General features: G+C 35.4%; 1 protein-coding gene and 1 non-coding gene across 2 annotated transcripts in view; one reads left to right on the forward strand and one right to left on the reverse strand.

Moving 5' to 3' along the window:
* LOC138710180 (beta-1,3-galactosyltransferase 1-like) overlaps window positions 1–15914 on the forward strand; it is a 272585-nt gene that overhangs the window by 212523 nt on the left and 44148 nt on the right. The window lies entirely within an intron of this gene.
* On the reverse strand, window positions 9902–9974 carry TRNAS-GCU (transfer RNA serine (anticodon GCU)). Its single transcript has one exon. It is a non-coding gene; the product is annotated as a tRNA-Ser (tRNA).

A 15914-nucleotide genomic window follows, 5' to 3' on the forward strand; every position in this document is an offset into this window, starting at 1 on the left:
TGAAATTTTTGTTTGTATGTCAGTCTGTCTGTCTGTCTGTCTGTCTGTCTGGATGTTTGTTACCTTTTCACGCTATAATGGCTGAACGGATTTCGATGAAAATTGGAATATAAATTAAGTTCGTTGTAACTTAGTTTATAGGCTATATGGCATTCAAAATACTTTATTGAAAGGGGGGGGGGTTATAAGGGTACCTGAATTCAATAAACCGAAATATTTCGCTTATTATTGATTTTTGTGAAAAATATTACATAAAAAAGTTTCTTTAATAATGATTTCCGATAAGTTTTATTCCAAGAAAAATTTTGATAAGACTGATATTTAAGGATATATAAGAGTTCTAAAATAACAATACAATACATTTTCACCGCCGCCTCAGATTATAGCGTCGTTGTTCCGTAACTCCTATGTACAAAATATAACATTTTTAAGTAGGAAGAAAAACAGATGTATTCATTCATTCTATGGCAGTGGTACATAGGAGATCGTGAATTCTCACATTTTCGAAAGAAAGAAATATAATTACATATAGTAGATTGTATTAGCCTATTTGCTAAATACAGTAACTATTTACGTTATTTAATAGAGCAAAAGTCTGAAAATCGATATGTCACATCCGTCTATTTGAGGCGGCCTTGACGTATATCACTATTAATATATTAATTTGTAGTTTCTCTAGATGGATGTAATGTTACATAATGAAAACTGAGGTAAGATGAAAATAGATCTTTACGCACAGAAAATTTGATATTCTGTCGTAATATTGTACAACTTGATTATTGCAACTTTAATTGGTCCACATAAAATAGGCCTACTCTAATTTTATACATTTAAATTTCTTTTTGTTCACAGAACATAATAGTTAAGAGTTTTGTCGTAAAGATGAGTATTTTTACTTGACCAAAAGTACAGCTGCTCAATGGAGCTGAGTTATTTCAAAAGGTGTCACGAAATGGCGTTCCTGCGCTTATAATATACCCATATTCGTTTCCTGTGTTTCTTAAAATAATATTTATGTATGGTACATTAATTTTTATTTGCATAAACAATGATATACAACCGAGCGAGTTGGCTCAGACAGTAGCGTTTGAGACACGCATTCGGGAAGTCCCGGGTTCCAACCACGTGGCCGACCTATCTGACTGGGATTTTTTATGGTTTCCCTTAGTCATCAAGGCAAATGCCGGATTGAAAAATACATGCAATGATTCATCACCGCCTCAATTACCAAAAACATTAATCAAAGTCTATAGTCAGTTAAATGAACACAAGCCATCTACAACACACAATGGAAACAGGAACTCAACAAGAGTAAAAACGGCCTACTGATATACCCACACATTCTAAACACGCGACATGACCACAGATGTTAAGGCGTGAATAAAGTAAACTTAACAAAATAATATGCACAGTATCTTCGTACACAATCATCTCTATTAATTTGGAATGATTTATTAAAGGATGCATTCAAGACTAATTTAGAAAAATGTTAAACGAATTATCCTTGCACAAAAAAAAACGGATGTTCTCTGAACCAAATGATCATATTTTAATTATTTGCATGTAATAACAATTAAGAAACATGTTAAAGGAATTATCATTGCACTAAATGAGTGATCTCTGGATCAAAATGATCGCATTTTAATTATTTAAATACAATTTAAGTGACATATTTAACGATTTATCCTTCTATCAAACACGAATGTTCCCTGGACCAGCTGTCCTATTTTAATTATGTAATTACTTTATATTTTTATTTCTAACGGGTGCAGCGGAGCGCACGGGTACGACTAGTTAATAATAAAATTATCAAACTATGATGCAAGCTCACTACTGACTGCGGAAGAATCCAGACTCTTCCCTGAGAATCTTGACGGAAAAGCGAAGTAGAATGAATAATGAATGATACTATTAATGAAAATTATCGCATTATTCTATAAGTGTTATCGCATATCGAGTCAGGATTAAAAATGTCACATAATGCAATGATTTACCGTATGGTTAGCAACGTTGCTTTATGTTGCCAGGAACTGAACGGGTCTCATCTTACGTGACATAAATTATGGGAGTCAAGTCCGCCACAGGGCCATCCACGCACGCGTATTTGATAAATTCCAGAACCCGGAGCCCCAACTGCTCACAAGCGAGAGTAGCTAGATAGGGCGAAAGATCGCGTATTGAGCTAGACTGCTCCCGAGCCTTGTTTGCAAATAATTTTTACTCCAGATAATTTTCGAATTTTTGACAAATGAAATTTGGACAATGTCAAGGCCTTGTCATTTTTAAGTATCATATCTTTTCATTCCTTTTCCTTTGAATTTATATTTGGTATGGCATGGGTTTTCAATTCCTAAATCAATGATAACCTTGTAACAACTTATGCGATAATTGAAATCCACTTGAATGTCGTGTTAAACCAATGTGTCACGCCTCCATGTGTATTCGAAGGGTCTTCCCCATCCCCTTGCGTCACTTGTGTAAATTACTGTATTTATTATTTTTATTATGTGTTTAAATATTTACAAGACACGATGGCTACTTTTAGCTGTGATAAATGAAACTACAGCATATCATCATCATCAGCCTCATCATCATCATCATCATCAAAATTCCACGTATTAGACCTAGTGGTCTGTTATGGTCACTGAGCGACAATGATATAACCTCGGCAGTTGCGATGATCGTGAAATTAAACGCTATTTAATTTAAGTTAACGTTCTCTATCCATCGTTTTTTTAGGTCTTTCTAAATTTCTACGACCTCTTGGAAAATATAATACTACAACATATTCTTTTTAAATTTTTCTATCATGCTGTCCGCTAGATGAAATAATGCAAGACTAGAGCAGATAATCGTTTCTCTGGGCAGGAGAAAGCAGCGTTTACAGAATTTTGCATTTGCGTTATACTGTCTCTACTATAAGATATAAGATAATGAAATTAAAAAGTTTGTTGATTTTTTTTTTCCTCTAAAAGGCGAATTTCGAAGAAATTATTGCTGATTTCTTTCAAAACAATCTGGCAATCCTGCTTATAGCCTCCAGTACATCAGAATCACAATCTCATACTACACCAAACTCTTGCTTCTGATTATGGCGGCTGATGAATTGCCATGAGGGAGTATAGAGTATTGGTGGAATGAAAGAAGGAAATGGGAGTACTCAGAGGAAAACCTGCAATGCCGTGTTGGCTTTGTACACTATGAATACATCCCGACATGGCCAGGGATCGAATCCGGGCCACCTGATTAGCGCCACTCTTATAGCAGAGTGTTGATTTGTCTTGTGCTCTCAATAAGGGCATCGTGTCTGGAGTTTCTATTGGGGTCATTTTGGGAGAACTCGACATTTGGGAGATCTCGACTCTTTTAAAGTAGCCATTGCGGTATTGTTGCTAGTGTAAAAACTTGGAGGTACATTAGATCTGTGTTGACTATGTTTGTCATCTCTGTGTAAGTGAATCTCGCGGCTTCAACTTGTGTTTTACGTTCACAGAAGGCAATAAACACAATGAATGCGAGTTACACTTTCCTTTTAGGTTATGAAATATAATATACCATCTTAATTTGTTGTACTTTGACTGGATGTGCGTGATATTAATAAATTCACAAACTATTTTAAGGTAATTCTGGGGAGAACGCCACACCTAAGGCATTTCTTGACTATACAACTCAAACCTAAAGTGATAAGGCAATACAAACAAATTTATCGTATTTTTCAATTACAATTGGTTCTGTATAATGATTCGTTCCTTCCCTATATATACGGGGAAGATGGCACTTGGTATGGGGTAAGATACAATAACACAGGAAATGGCATACATAAAATAAAGATTGGAATATTATGCATATTTTATTACAACTATGGATAAATATTTATGAAATTAATTACATATTTGTTTCATTATTATTTTGCAAAAATTCATTAATTAGGACACAATTCTGAATGTTAGTACGAGCCTGCACCACATTTCATACAGTGCAGATTATGACCACGACAATCTTCGTGCAACCATTTCTTGCATGTGATGCACTGAATCCAGTCACATTTGGAATCTTTCTTACGTAAAAGTGTCCATTACAAACAACTCAAAAATCATCATCCTCACCAAAATTATTCTCACTGTCATCGTGACCAATATCAACACCAGAGGAAGAAGATGAACTTCCACATCTCTTTTTCTTCCTTGGTTGGGAAGGTTTCTTTGTATTTCTGGCCTTTTCCCGCATAGTTTCTCTTCTCCGTGCTGTACTTAAGACGTCCGCTGTTTGTTTTTTACGCCCAGCTGGTTTAAGTTTTCTTACTTGAGGAATAGGGCTGATCGTTTTGAGAGTTGAAATTCCATTATCCGTTCTGATAGAGGAACTGTTGATGCAGGTCTACTGCCACATGCTCCGCTAGTGGAAGGACCTGGTGGACATTTAGTAAGGTTTTAATATTCCATCTGCCGTTTCAGAGTTCTGTATGGAATGCCATACATCCTCGCTGCAGCCCATAAGGTTTTTCGTCCATACTCTACAACGTCAGCAGCTGGAATTAAATTGTATTGTGACTAAGATGTCCGATCTGTTTTTTTTTTATTTTTATTTTTATTTATTTATTTTTTTTGTGGTCTCGAGTCATCGTCTGTATAGAAATGAAATGTGATTTACATTTTTAACCTTTGATATCGTTTGTAAGGTATCAGAGAATATATAAAATAATATAATATAAAATATTATCAAATAATAACCTTTCCACAACATAATTTACGGGTTAAATATTTCTTAACCATGTTGCGTCCTCCCCTTGCAACTTTCTTGCCTACTGCCGCATATTGTTGCCGTAGCTGCATGCCTCATGTGCGTAACAGAATGCACAACTCACGTATGTAGCAGACATTCCATTTAAAAGAAAATATCAGTCTATGAATCTTGACTGTAAGCAACGGAATATTATAAAGTATGTACTCAATGGGCTATATGCTTACAAGATCCAAAATAATGGTTATGAAAAGCGAAAAAGTAAGACAAATGCACACGCTACGTCTCTACTCCGTCAACGCTCTTCAAACTAGAAGGTTCGCGCTGACCACTGCTGTTACATAGAATAACTGCAAACAAATTTGTGTGTTCCCTCAACTGGCGTCTTCCCCCAAATTACCTTATATAGGCTACATTTTACAGATTAGTAAAGGCGCCAGAGTGATTACCCTCAAGCAATCATCTTTGTTTCGAGTGTGCTGTTATCTTTTGAATGAAAGTGTATCTCGGGAAGATTTCGGCACTGTGTTTTGGGGAGATCTCGACATGTGTCGGAGTTCTCCCTGATTTTGCTTGTGGTTCTTCTGGGGGCTGTCTCTATCAAAATGTTTGTGTTTTTCGTCTTAGGAGAGTTTTTAGTGTCACTTTGTGCATCTGTCTGTTTTCCTGTTTTCATGTATGAAAATACTCATTTTCCATTCAACCAATCTTAATTAAACTTTATATTTTAATTTTCAATGATATTGGACAAATATGAAAAGGCACAACTCTGCACACAAACATGGAAGATCAATTAGTTCGGCATATTCTTCGCCTTAATTCTAAAGGATATATGAATTAACATGTAAGAGAATACGTACAGCACGTTAACATGTTTTGAGTACGATCTGGTTCTAGCCGAAAATTGATATGAAATTCGCTTTGAAGACTACATTACCATTCCCCCAAAAACACCATAGACATTATCTGCACAAGGACATTTAGGCTTGCCCAATTCCTCACCTGCTGGGACTTCCTTCGAAGAACTGTCACCAGTTCCGCTGCTAACACTTCATATGGTGGCAAAAGAGTGAGAATACTGCAAGAATCAGATTAATAATGTCTGAAAACTATAAGAAACAGCTGAAGGAAACTAAACAACAAAGAGAAGTTAGGCTTCTCACTGAAGAAAGCCGTCTAATGCTCGGCGTGTAGTGGGAGGGAGCTAGTTCATCAGTCTGGACAATCCACAAAAAAAAAACCTGTTGTGCTGCGTATAGTAGGTATTACTACGATGACAATGCTAGAGAACGTTGTATTCAGTATGTTGTAGAATGCCAAAAAATGGTTTTACAAAGAAAGTGTGGAAAATGGAGTCAATGAAAAATTCAAATGTGACCACCGCGAGTAGCAGTATTTTAAATAGTTAGAAATATTTCAGGAGCAAAATGTGTGTTTAGATGTAGAGTTTTAAACTGTTAACTAAGTTTGTAATACTATGTTGAAATCTCCACCATTATTGAAGAAGTCGACATTTCGACACCTATTTGTATTTTTTTTTTAATACAGCGATACAAAATGATCACATTGGCACCAGATAAAAGAAATGTACGGAAAACATGTCCATACACATTACGGAAAGAATGTAGAATAAAATTTGCATGAATTTGTCTGAAAATTAACATTTTTCCTTAGCGTGTCGAGATGTTTCTAAATGAACCTAATTAATCTTGTACACGGAAAGTAGGTATCTCAAATAGAGAGATAGCATAGTACCTATCAATTATTAGGCTCTATATACCTGCGGAATATACAGTATACAGTTTGGGCTAATCGTCTGTATGTAGAAAAATATCCTAATCGTCATTCGCTCAAAGGTGTCGGGATGTCGGATTCGTTAGTAGATTGTCCCACACGCTGGTTAAGTATTTCAGTAGGAACTGATACTCCTAAAATAAGCAACGCTTACAGGACATTCTGAAGGTCTGTAGTTCAAAAAGTTTTGTGTAGTAGATCAATTGTTGTTAGAAACTTCTAAAGTACTATTATTGTTTATTCATTTCATTAATTTTTCAATTCTATGAACTTACTTATATTAACGCCTTATTTCAAATTCAGAAATAGTTTTAAATCGATGAAATATTTATTGTTGATAAAATTGACAACAGTCTGCTTTAGTATTGGCATTCAACTTTCATAACGCCAATCACCGACAGTAGAATCACATTACAAATTAGTTTCCAGAAACGACGGTAATTTGTGATTTTAACAAAGGATTCCAAAATTAAGTTTAATGTGGTAGATACGCTATAGCGTATAGTATGTTGTAAAAACGGTAAACCAATACAAGCACTAGTCACGCCCCACAGAGCCACTCAGCTAATGACTCCCTGTGACAAATACTGGTCGTTTTATACATGTGACGGACGGACGGACAGTTTCTGAGGACAAACACATGCGCCAATGTAGCATTAATATCTCCGTGGAACTACGCAATAAGATTCATTACCCTAAGAATACAATGCTTTTTGTTCATTTGTAATATGCCCTATTCTTGTGGGTCGATATTTTTGTTAGTTCGCAGGCCACGGTAAGACTCGTATGTTGAGCCGCAACTTCAAATGACGCAGAACATCATAATGATACGGAGAAAAGTTCGACTTTTATTTCAGCGATAATCGAACCTTCATGTGAAACGCTTTCATTCTGTTATAAGTTTTTCCATGCTGTACCATCTAAACTACCTTTGTCAAGCCTAAGGACAAGCATGGCATAACGTACTCGTAGATTATCCAAGATTAGATTAAAGATGAGCATAATAATTATGTGTCTGTATTATTGATTACTGTATTTGTTTTATTTCAGTCAAGCATTCCGATCTACGTTCAATTATTATTATTATTATTATTATTATTATTATTATTGTTGTTGTTGTTGTTGTTGTTGTTATTATTATTGTTGTTGCTATTGTTATTATTATTGTTATTATTATTAATCTAATAGCAACAGCAACTTCAATCAGAAATAAATAGTTCATCGTTAAAAGTAGAGCTGTTTCTTTGCCCTTTTCGCCTATTTTGTTCCTTTATTCAAAGTTAAAGGCTCTTTAATTAAATATTCATTATAAGGCCTTAAGATTGAGACATGGAAGTTCTATAGTGCCTAAAATTACCTAATTTGATGAAGGAGCATTGTGTGAACTAATGTGGCGGATGTTTAGAGCGTTTCTGTGGCAATGAAAATCGCGCTGTTTTAACACTGATTGCGTCACAATCAGTGGCTAAGTTTTTGAATATGGATCACTGTTCTCTTGCAGACATTAGGTTACTGAAACAACAGTTCATTGTAGTCTCTTTCATTTTGCAATATTTTCGTTGTCATTGAGAGTGTTGTGTAATTTTAACCAAACATGTGAGACTGATACAGGTTCTACATTAAACCACAGAACTACGAGAATAGTATTTACTCGTAAGCCGATACAACGGCAAAGCGGGCATAGTCTAGGAGCATATTGCTGAAAAAAAAAAACGGTTATCAGATGATGGAAATGATCCTAATTTGACAACAAACTGCATAGTTATCTTCTTCCAATGTTACAAAGAGATTGTAACTTGTGAGGTTTTCATATTTTGTTATAAGATTTTGATATCTAATCAGCAATACTTCGAATATGAATTCAAGATTCGTGGATTATTTTTCTATTCAGGTTAAACGTGAAAACAACTACATAAAAAATACAATAAAGCACCAAAGCAACAGAAAACAAAAATCGAAACACCCTTCGTTTTTATATTCCATCAGACGATGGCATCCAGAAAAAATTCAGTTCAGAATTGTGTGCTGCAATGATTTCAGAAAATATTCCTTCGAATAATATGAAATATAAAACACTGAAGGTGCTCGTATATCAAATCACTATCCAGTCCACACAAAGGAAATATAACGAAAGACTGGAGCTACTGCTAATGGAAAATATTGAAAAGATCTTAAAACAGAGTCCTGGATGGGATACAATAATGAAAATTGTGGCTATACTAGGTAAACAGGTGCAGGAACTGGAGCTATGTCAGGGTACTTATTTCGAATATGCTCCACTCACGTCTCGTGTGGTTGAAAGATTTTTTTTTTTTCAGAAGAGTCTTAGTGATAAAAGAACATTCTTTGCAATGGAGAATTTAGAAAAATATATTGTAGATTGTTTTCATGACGACAGCAGCATTGTACATTGCAAATGGCATTACAAAGATTAAGGGGTTTCATATAGTAGTGGTTGCATCTTTTACAAAATATTAAATAACTTGACTACCACGTCATGTACTTCAAATTTTGCACATTTATTCTACATGATTTTAGCTTCAATTTGATATACAGAGTGGCCCACATTAAATGTTAAAAGTTAATATCTCTTCAATGAATAGATAAGTTTTACTGGGGGAAGGGGTCTTCCAAATTGTGATATGGGCAATATTTTCCCGGAACTCCTTAGGGGAGAGGCCGCGGTGCATCTTCAAATTTTTAAATGGAACCATGGATTTTTTAAATATTTTTGTTCCTCTCAACAAACTAAGCAACTTTTATTCAAACTTTTTTTTTTTTTTTCATAAATTGTTGAGCAGTTACAGAGTGTTTTCATAGAAGTAGGCCTATACCAAGGTATTTACTTTACATTATATCAGTAAGTGCTCTAAGTAGCCTCCGTTAACATCTAATCACTTGGTAATTCTTGTGGAAAGTTTTTCTCTAACTTTTAACAACATACAGGGGCTAATAGTGCGACAAGCTTCACTTATTCGACGTGTCATATCCTCTTTTGTTGTAGGTTGTGTAAACATGACTTGTTGTTTTATATACCCCAAAAAACAGTCCAATAGTGTTATATTGGGTGAGCGAGGTGGCCATGCGACAGGTCCAACACGTCCAATCCACCTGCCACCAAATTTCTCATTTAATAGTTCATGTGTACATATTACAAAATGTGGTGATGCGCCATCCTACTGATACCACATTTCTCTTCTCAAATTGAAGGGAATGTTTTCCAAGAGGGGAGGTAATTCAAGGTTAAGAAAATGGCAATATGAGTCTGCAGTAACTGTGTCTTCAAAGAAGTAAGGACCGATGACAAAGTTACCAAGGATTCCACACCAAACATTCACTGACCAACGATGCTGAAAATGCACAATTCTCCCGGGGCCGGGTATCGATCCCGGGACCCTTCGCTTAGCGCGCGAACGCTCTTCCGACTGAGCTACCCCAGGAACTATACACGACACCGTCACAATTTTTCCCTTGTATCCACACGACTCAAATGAGCTGACAAGACGCCAGAACTCAACTATGAGTGCACACAAATACTTGTGTGACTTAAATTGTGGCTTCCTGTTAACGTACCTCCAGTAACGAACGTATTATACAAATCTGGCTTTCAGGTAGTACCTCCCTGTAAAGCAGGTTTGAATAATTTCAAGGAAAATTGTTCCAGGGCCGGATATCGATCCCGGGATCCTTCGCTTAGCGCGCGAACGCTCTTTCGACTGAGCTACCCCGAGAACTATACATGACACCGTCACAATTTAACACACGTTAACAGAAAGCCACAATTTAAGTCACACAAGTATTTGTGTGCACCTATAGTTGAGTTCTGGCGTCTTGTCAGCTCATTTGAGTCGTGTGGATACAAGGGAAAAATTGTGACGGTATCGTGTATAGTTCTTGGGGTAGCTCAGTCGGAAGAGCGTTCGCGCGCTAAGCGAAGGGTCCCGGGATCGATACCCAGCCCCGGAACAATTTTTCCTTGAAATTATTCAATACATATTATGCCTATTAACATGTCCACTGTTTGAGAATGTTGCTTCATCTGAAAATAATATGTTAGTCAAGAACGAACCCTTCTCTCCAATAGCATTACGTTGTCACTCACAAAAACAGCTCGAAGGTGAAAATCTCTTTGTGTGACTGTTGATGCATAGCTACACATAATTATAAGGGTGGTAATGGTGATGCTTCAGTATCCGCTGCACTGAAGTGCGGCTAATCCCACTGTCTTTGGCTAATTCACGTTGACTTATTTGTGGATTTACTTCTACAGCGGCAAGAATGGGCTCTTGATAGCATTTTCATCATTCACTTTTGATCTCAGCTTCATGTGATTCTTGTTCTTTACACTTCCATTGTTACACAGCCGTGTTTCCAGTCGTTTCAATTTCATATGAAAAATTTTCATCCCATACCTTTCATTGAACACTACCGCTGCAATTCTATAGTTTCTTTTGCACTCACCTAGCACTAACATATTATTTACTTCCACATCATAAACTGTTATATTTATGAATCTAGAAGAGCCATACTAAACAATCAACATAGCCAGCCCATATTTTGAGAGTTGATGTGCCTTTGAAGTTATAATACCTATATAAATGGAGTTGAAAATATTTTAGAAAAGGTTACTATGTGTTTAGATGTTAATTATGGTTATTTTGAGCAATTACTAAAATTATGTAAAGTTATAGCATGGTTTATTATTATTTATCTGTATCGGCTATGTCTCGTTTCAAGCATACTATACCATTTCATAATTTCAGTATAGAAAAAATGTTTTAAACAAAAATTGCTTAATTTATTCCGGACAATCAAAATATCTCAAAGTTATATCACCTTTCCATTTCAAATTCTGAAGATACTCCCCCGGAACCCCATGTTGGGGCATGCTGAAATGTTGTCCATGAAACTATCATGAAGGCCCTCTCCTCCGAAAGCTGTAGGAAGAGTCAGAATTTAATTATATTGATCCACTTAAGAGATAATAGCTTGTAACACTTTATGTGGGCCACCTTGTATACTACATCTAGTAATCATGGACTATGTTTGAAATTTTGAATTTTTCAAGAGAAAAAAATTGTGTCTTACAGAAAACATAATTTAACCTAAACTGAGAAAATAATAGCCATTTACTATTTTTTCGTTAAATATGAAATAATAATCTAAATATGTGTTCTCAACGAGCAGCACAGCTCACTTCATACTATATTTATAGATTTTTTAAAGTTTGCATTAAAAATTTTTGTTTATTTTTCAATGTATTTTTACTAGTAAATTGTTCATTTTTCATTAACATTTAACCATTTTGGTCTAACCTCTAGACAATATTACAAAGGACAAGTGTACAAAATTTGAATGAAATCAAAGTGTTCTTGATATATCAGGTTCTTTGTGTCGAAAAATGTAATTATCGAGAAAATGAATCTAAAGTAGAGACACGCTTGTACTTACATTCTGCACTGAAAAGCACTTGCTGCATATGTTACATCCTCCCTGGCAACGCGCTGAGTGTGTTTGAAAATATTTACTCTATCCAGCTGTTTCACGATTCCTACTGTATAAGCCCCAGTAACTTGACAATAATAATTGAATTGTAATAAATGCCCATAACAGCCCATTTTGTATTTTAATTCCTGCCTAAATACCTATTTCAAGCATTTTCCTGCCTTTTCGCCTGCTTATTTTTCACTTTTTGATGCCTACAGAGTCTCGGGAGGAATGTGAAATATTTTAGGATAATGTAGTTCGGGTTAACCTACATCAATTTAACCAGATATACCTATGTTCGAAGTCTAACGATTGGGAAAAATTTAAAGGGGGAAATACTGAAAAGTCTTGTGGTTCCATGTCTGTAGCCTACTTGACGTGTTACGCCAGATCTCTTTTACACGACAGCATCTGAGCACCTCAACGCCTGCGCAATACAAACTAAATATACGTTCAATTGATATCTAATTCGTTTATTCGCATAGTGAATATGCAGATATGTTTTTTGTTTATGGATTTTGAGATTGAAATGCATTGCCTGCTGTGAATTTACAACTCATGGAATGCATAAGAAGGGCACTCTTAGTAATTTGTCTTGTATAATTACTTTATTTTCTTACTGAATTTATCCTCAGTTATGAAATACACATATTGGAACATACAAGATGCAGCATTTTCAATAATGTGTCATATAAAAATGCCCTAAATCCTAGAAATACGTCTTTAATGCCTCTCTTCATTTAAAAGTAAGTTATGCCCATCAATAATTTTCTAACCGTTACATTTCGGACATAAGTATATCAGGTTAAATAGACGTAAGTTAACCCAAACTACATTATCCTAAAATATTTTACATTCCTCCTGAGACATTTTGTATGTCACAACTTTAGTTATAACAAGGAGCCTTATTTTGTGGTGAATTAAAATTCCTCAAAGGGGCGCTTAAAAGGGGCGTCACGTGTGGTTACTCTAAAAGGTTCCTTATTCCTAAATAATTACAGTATACTTCAGGTTAGCAATGCTTATGATCTTATGATGTACAAGTTCAAAATAATAAAGGTCCCTAAAACAAGAGTACGAAACTGCAGAAGTGGATAGAGGAATTCGCAAAAGAGTATGTCTGTGTAAGTTGCGACATAATTGTATGTGATTTATGTTATATCACTATGAAATAATCTTGTAAATATTCTAACTATTGTATATTGTAACATTGATAAGCATATTGACGGATACTACTCATTTAATAAATACACAGTTGCTTGTCAGACTCATTCAACATATATAAAAGCTGTAAGTTTTGACTATTTCATCTCGGCTACCTTTTCACATTTTGTGTAATCATTTAAATGAACATCAAAATAAGATGAAATAATTTTTATAAGAATTAAGCCTATATTTCACGTTAATGTTTTATTTATTTTAGAAGTGTATGTATTCTTACTGTACAGTGTAAAGTATATGATTTTATGTTTCTATCTTAGACACTATAACATTTATCTCAAAATGTGTACAATATTTTTATGCTTGGGCTTCTTATTCCTGTAATATTTTTTTAAACCTGCAGTACAATACATAACAAACATTTGAAGGGTCCAGGGGAAAAACGTGCTAAGTCCAATTTTATTAATTTTTTGTTTTGGATGCCATGTAATACCTCAGGCAATAGAGATTTCAGTGGTTTAATTGTACAGAGTAAAAACTTGATTAAGACAGAAATATTTGAAAAATGATAACTCAGAGACAATAGAATGTAATGGACCTTGAAACTTTAAACTTGCTCTCCTGTAAAAACAGTAAAATGTGACTTAGCATGTTCTTCCCCTGGACCCTTCATTTATAAAGTACAGTATGTACACCTACTGGCCTGTACTAAGAGGTCAGACAATATGAATAAGAGCGAGTTTTGATATAAAAAGTGTGTTTTAATGGTATAGGCGGGAGAGGAAGTGAGCATATATAGAACTCCGTCCTATCCGGCTTTTTTGCTATTCGGCCTGCCTTTCCGACACATTGGGCCGGATAACCGAGAGTCTACTGTAATTAAAATAGGATCATTTGGTTCAGGGAACATCCGTTTTTGATGGAAGAATAATTCGTTTAACATTTTTCTAAATTAGTCATGAATAGATCCTTTAATAAATCACTCGAAACTAATTTCAATATAGCGTGGATTGTGTGCGAAGATAATTTTTTTGTGTTGGCTCACTATGCATCATTTTTACGTAAATAAAAACAAATGAAAATGAACATGGTAAATAAATATTATTTTAAGAAACACAGGAAACATATGGGTAAGTGATGAACACAGGAAGGTCATTTCGTGACACTTTACAAAATGGCACGGCTCCAGTGAGCTCAACAATAAAATACCAATCTTTTCTCCATAGGCTATGTATTGTATTTTTGGTCCGGGGAAAATACTTGTCTTTGACGACAAAACTCGTAAAAATACGATTATATCCTTCGGACAAAAAGTAATTGAAATGTATAAAATTGTTTTATGTTGACCAAATAAAGTTCAAGTAGGTTTCTACATTATTATAGCTCACTGAAATACTTAATCTATACTAATAATTAGAGATCGGAATCTTAGCCACTCTTTGAAGTAAAGTGAGTACGGAGTTTGTGAAATGAGCCAAATTACTTCCGAATTAGCTTAAATATGCATTTTCATGAAATTCAAACACCACGACCCATGATGGTTCCCTTGTAAAGAACGACGAAGTTACAAGGAACTGGAAAAAGTTACACAATGTGGAACTGCACGCATTGTATTCTTCATCTAACATACTCGTAGGCCTAATTAGAAACATTAAATTCAGATGCTTGAGATGGGCACGGCATGTACAGTAACACGTACGGATGAATCCAGAAATGCATATAGTGTTGAACACCTGAAGAAAAAAGATCTTTGAGGAGGCCGAGACGTAGATGGAAGGATAATATTAATATTTATTTGAGAGAGGTGGGATATGATGGATTAATCTTGCTCAGGACAGGGACCGACGCCACAGTGGTTCATTTTCCCGAATTCCTGGCCAAAACCCCAAAACTGAAACATATAGGGGAGGGTTGGTTGTTGTCTTAAGTTGAAGAGGAAGGACAGGGCATGTAGACATCGTATATCTTATCTCCCATCTCCAGTCCTGTGCTTGTAAATACGTGGCTGAAAATGCGTCTCTCTTGGACAGTGCAGTTGCTAAGTTTGCGTGATGAAAGAAAGGTCGTTTTTGAAGTATTATAAAAAAAGTTGTATAAGTGTGAAACTAAAAACTGAAGCATGGATTCGATTCCTGGAAGTGTGTAGAATATTTTATCATAGTTTTAATTAATTATTTAGTTAACTAACGGCGTTTAGATATTAAATAATATAATCATGTTGATTGTTGTTAAAATGTGAAAGCGGCGGATTCACGGAAGTTAAAAGTTATCGGTCCTCCGAGGTCCTGTCAAGTTTCTCATTACAAATCATACCTATGTGGGTGCTTTTCATGTACCAATAAGTCTGCCCCCAACTGCCACTGGGCCCACTAGCTCGAATTTAGTTTTGAAGTGCGCATAACGTCTTTGCGTTGTAATACAAGAGAAGATCGGAAGGTAACGCACAACAATTATCTAACGGAATACTATTTTGGTTAGGAAGTTCAAATTTGGTAGATAGTTAGTTTAAATCTTGCACTACATACAGCAATGATTCGATCGGATGTCACCCTGGCGAAACGAGCTGTAACTACTGAGTAAAAATGACGCGTTTTCTACGATCGTTCACTTGTGAAGGGCAGCGAGGTGCAGTCATTTTTATTGCGAAAAACAAAACATTGGAGTGAAATCCACAGGGAAATATTGGAGGTGTGTGGCGCTTGATTGTCTGGACCATAGCAACATCTCCAGGT

Source organism: Periplaneta americana, chromosome 12 (genome assembly GCF_040183065.1).
Source record: "Periplaneta americana isolate PAMFEO1 chromosome 12, P.americana_PAMFEO1_priV1, whole genome shotgun sequence".
NCBI classification, from domain to species: Eukaryota; Metazoa; Arthropoda; class Insecta; order Blattodea; family Blattidae; genus Periplaneta; species Periplaneta americana.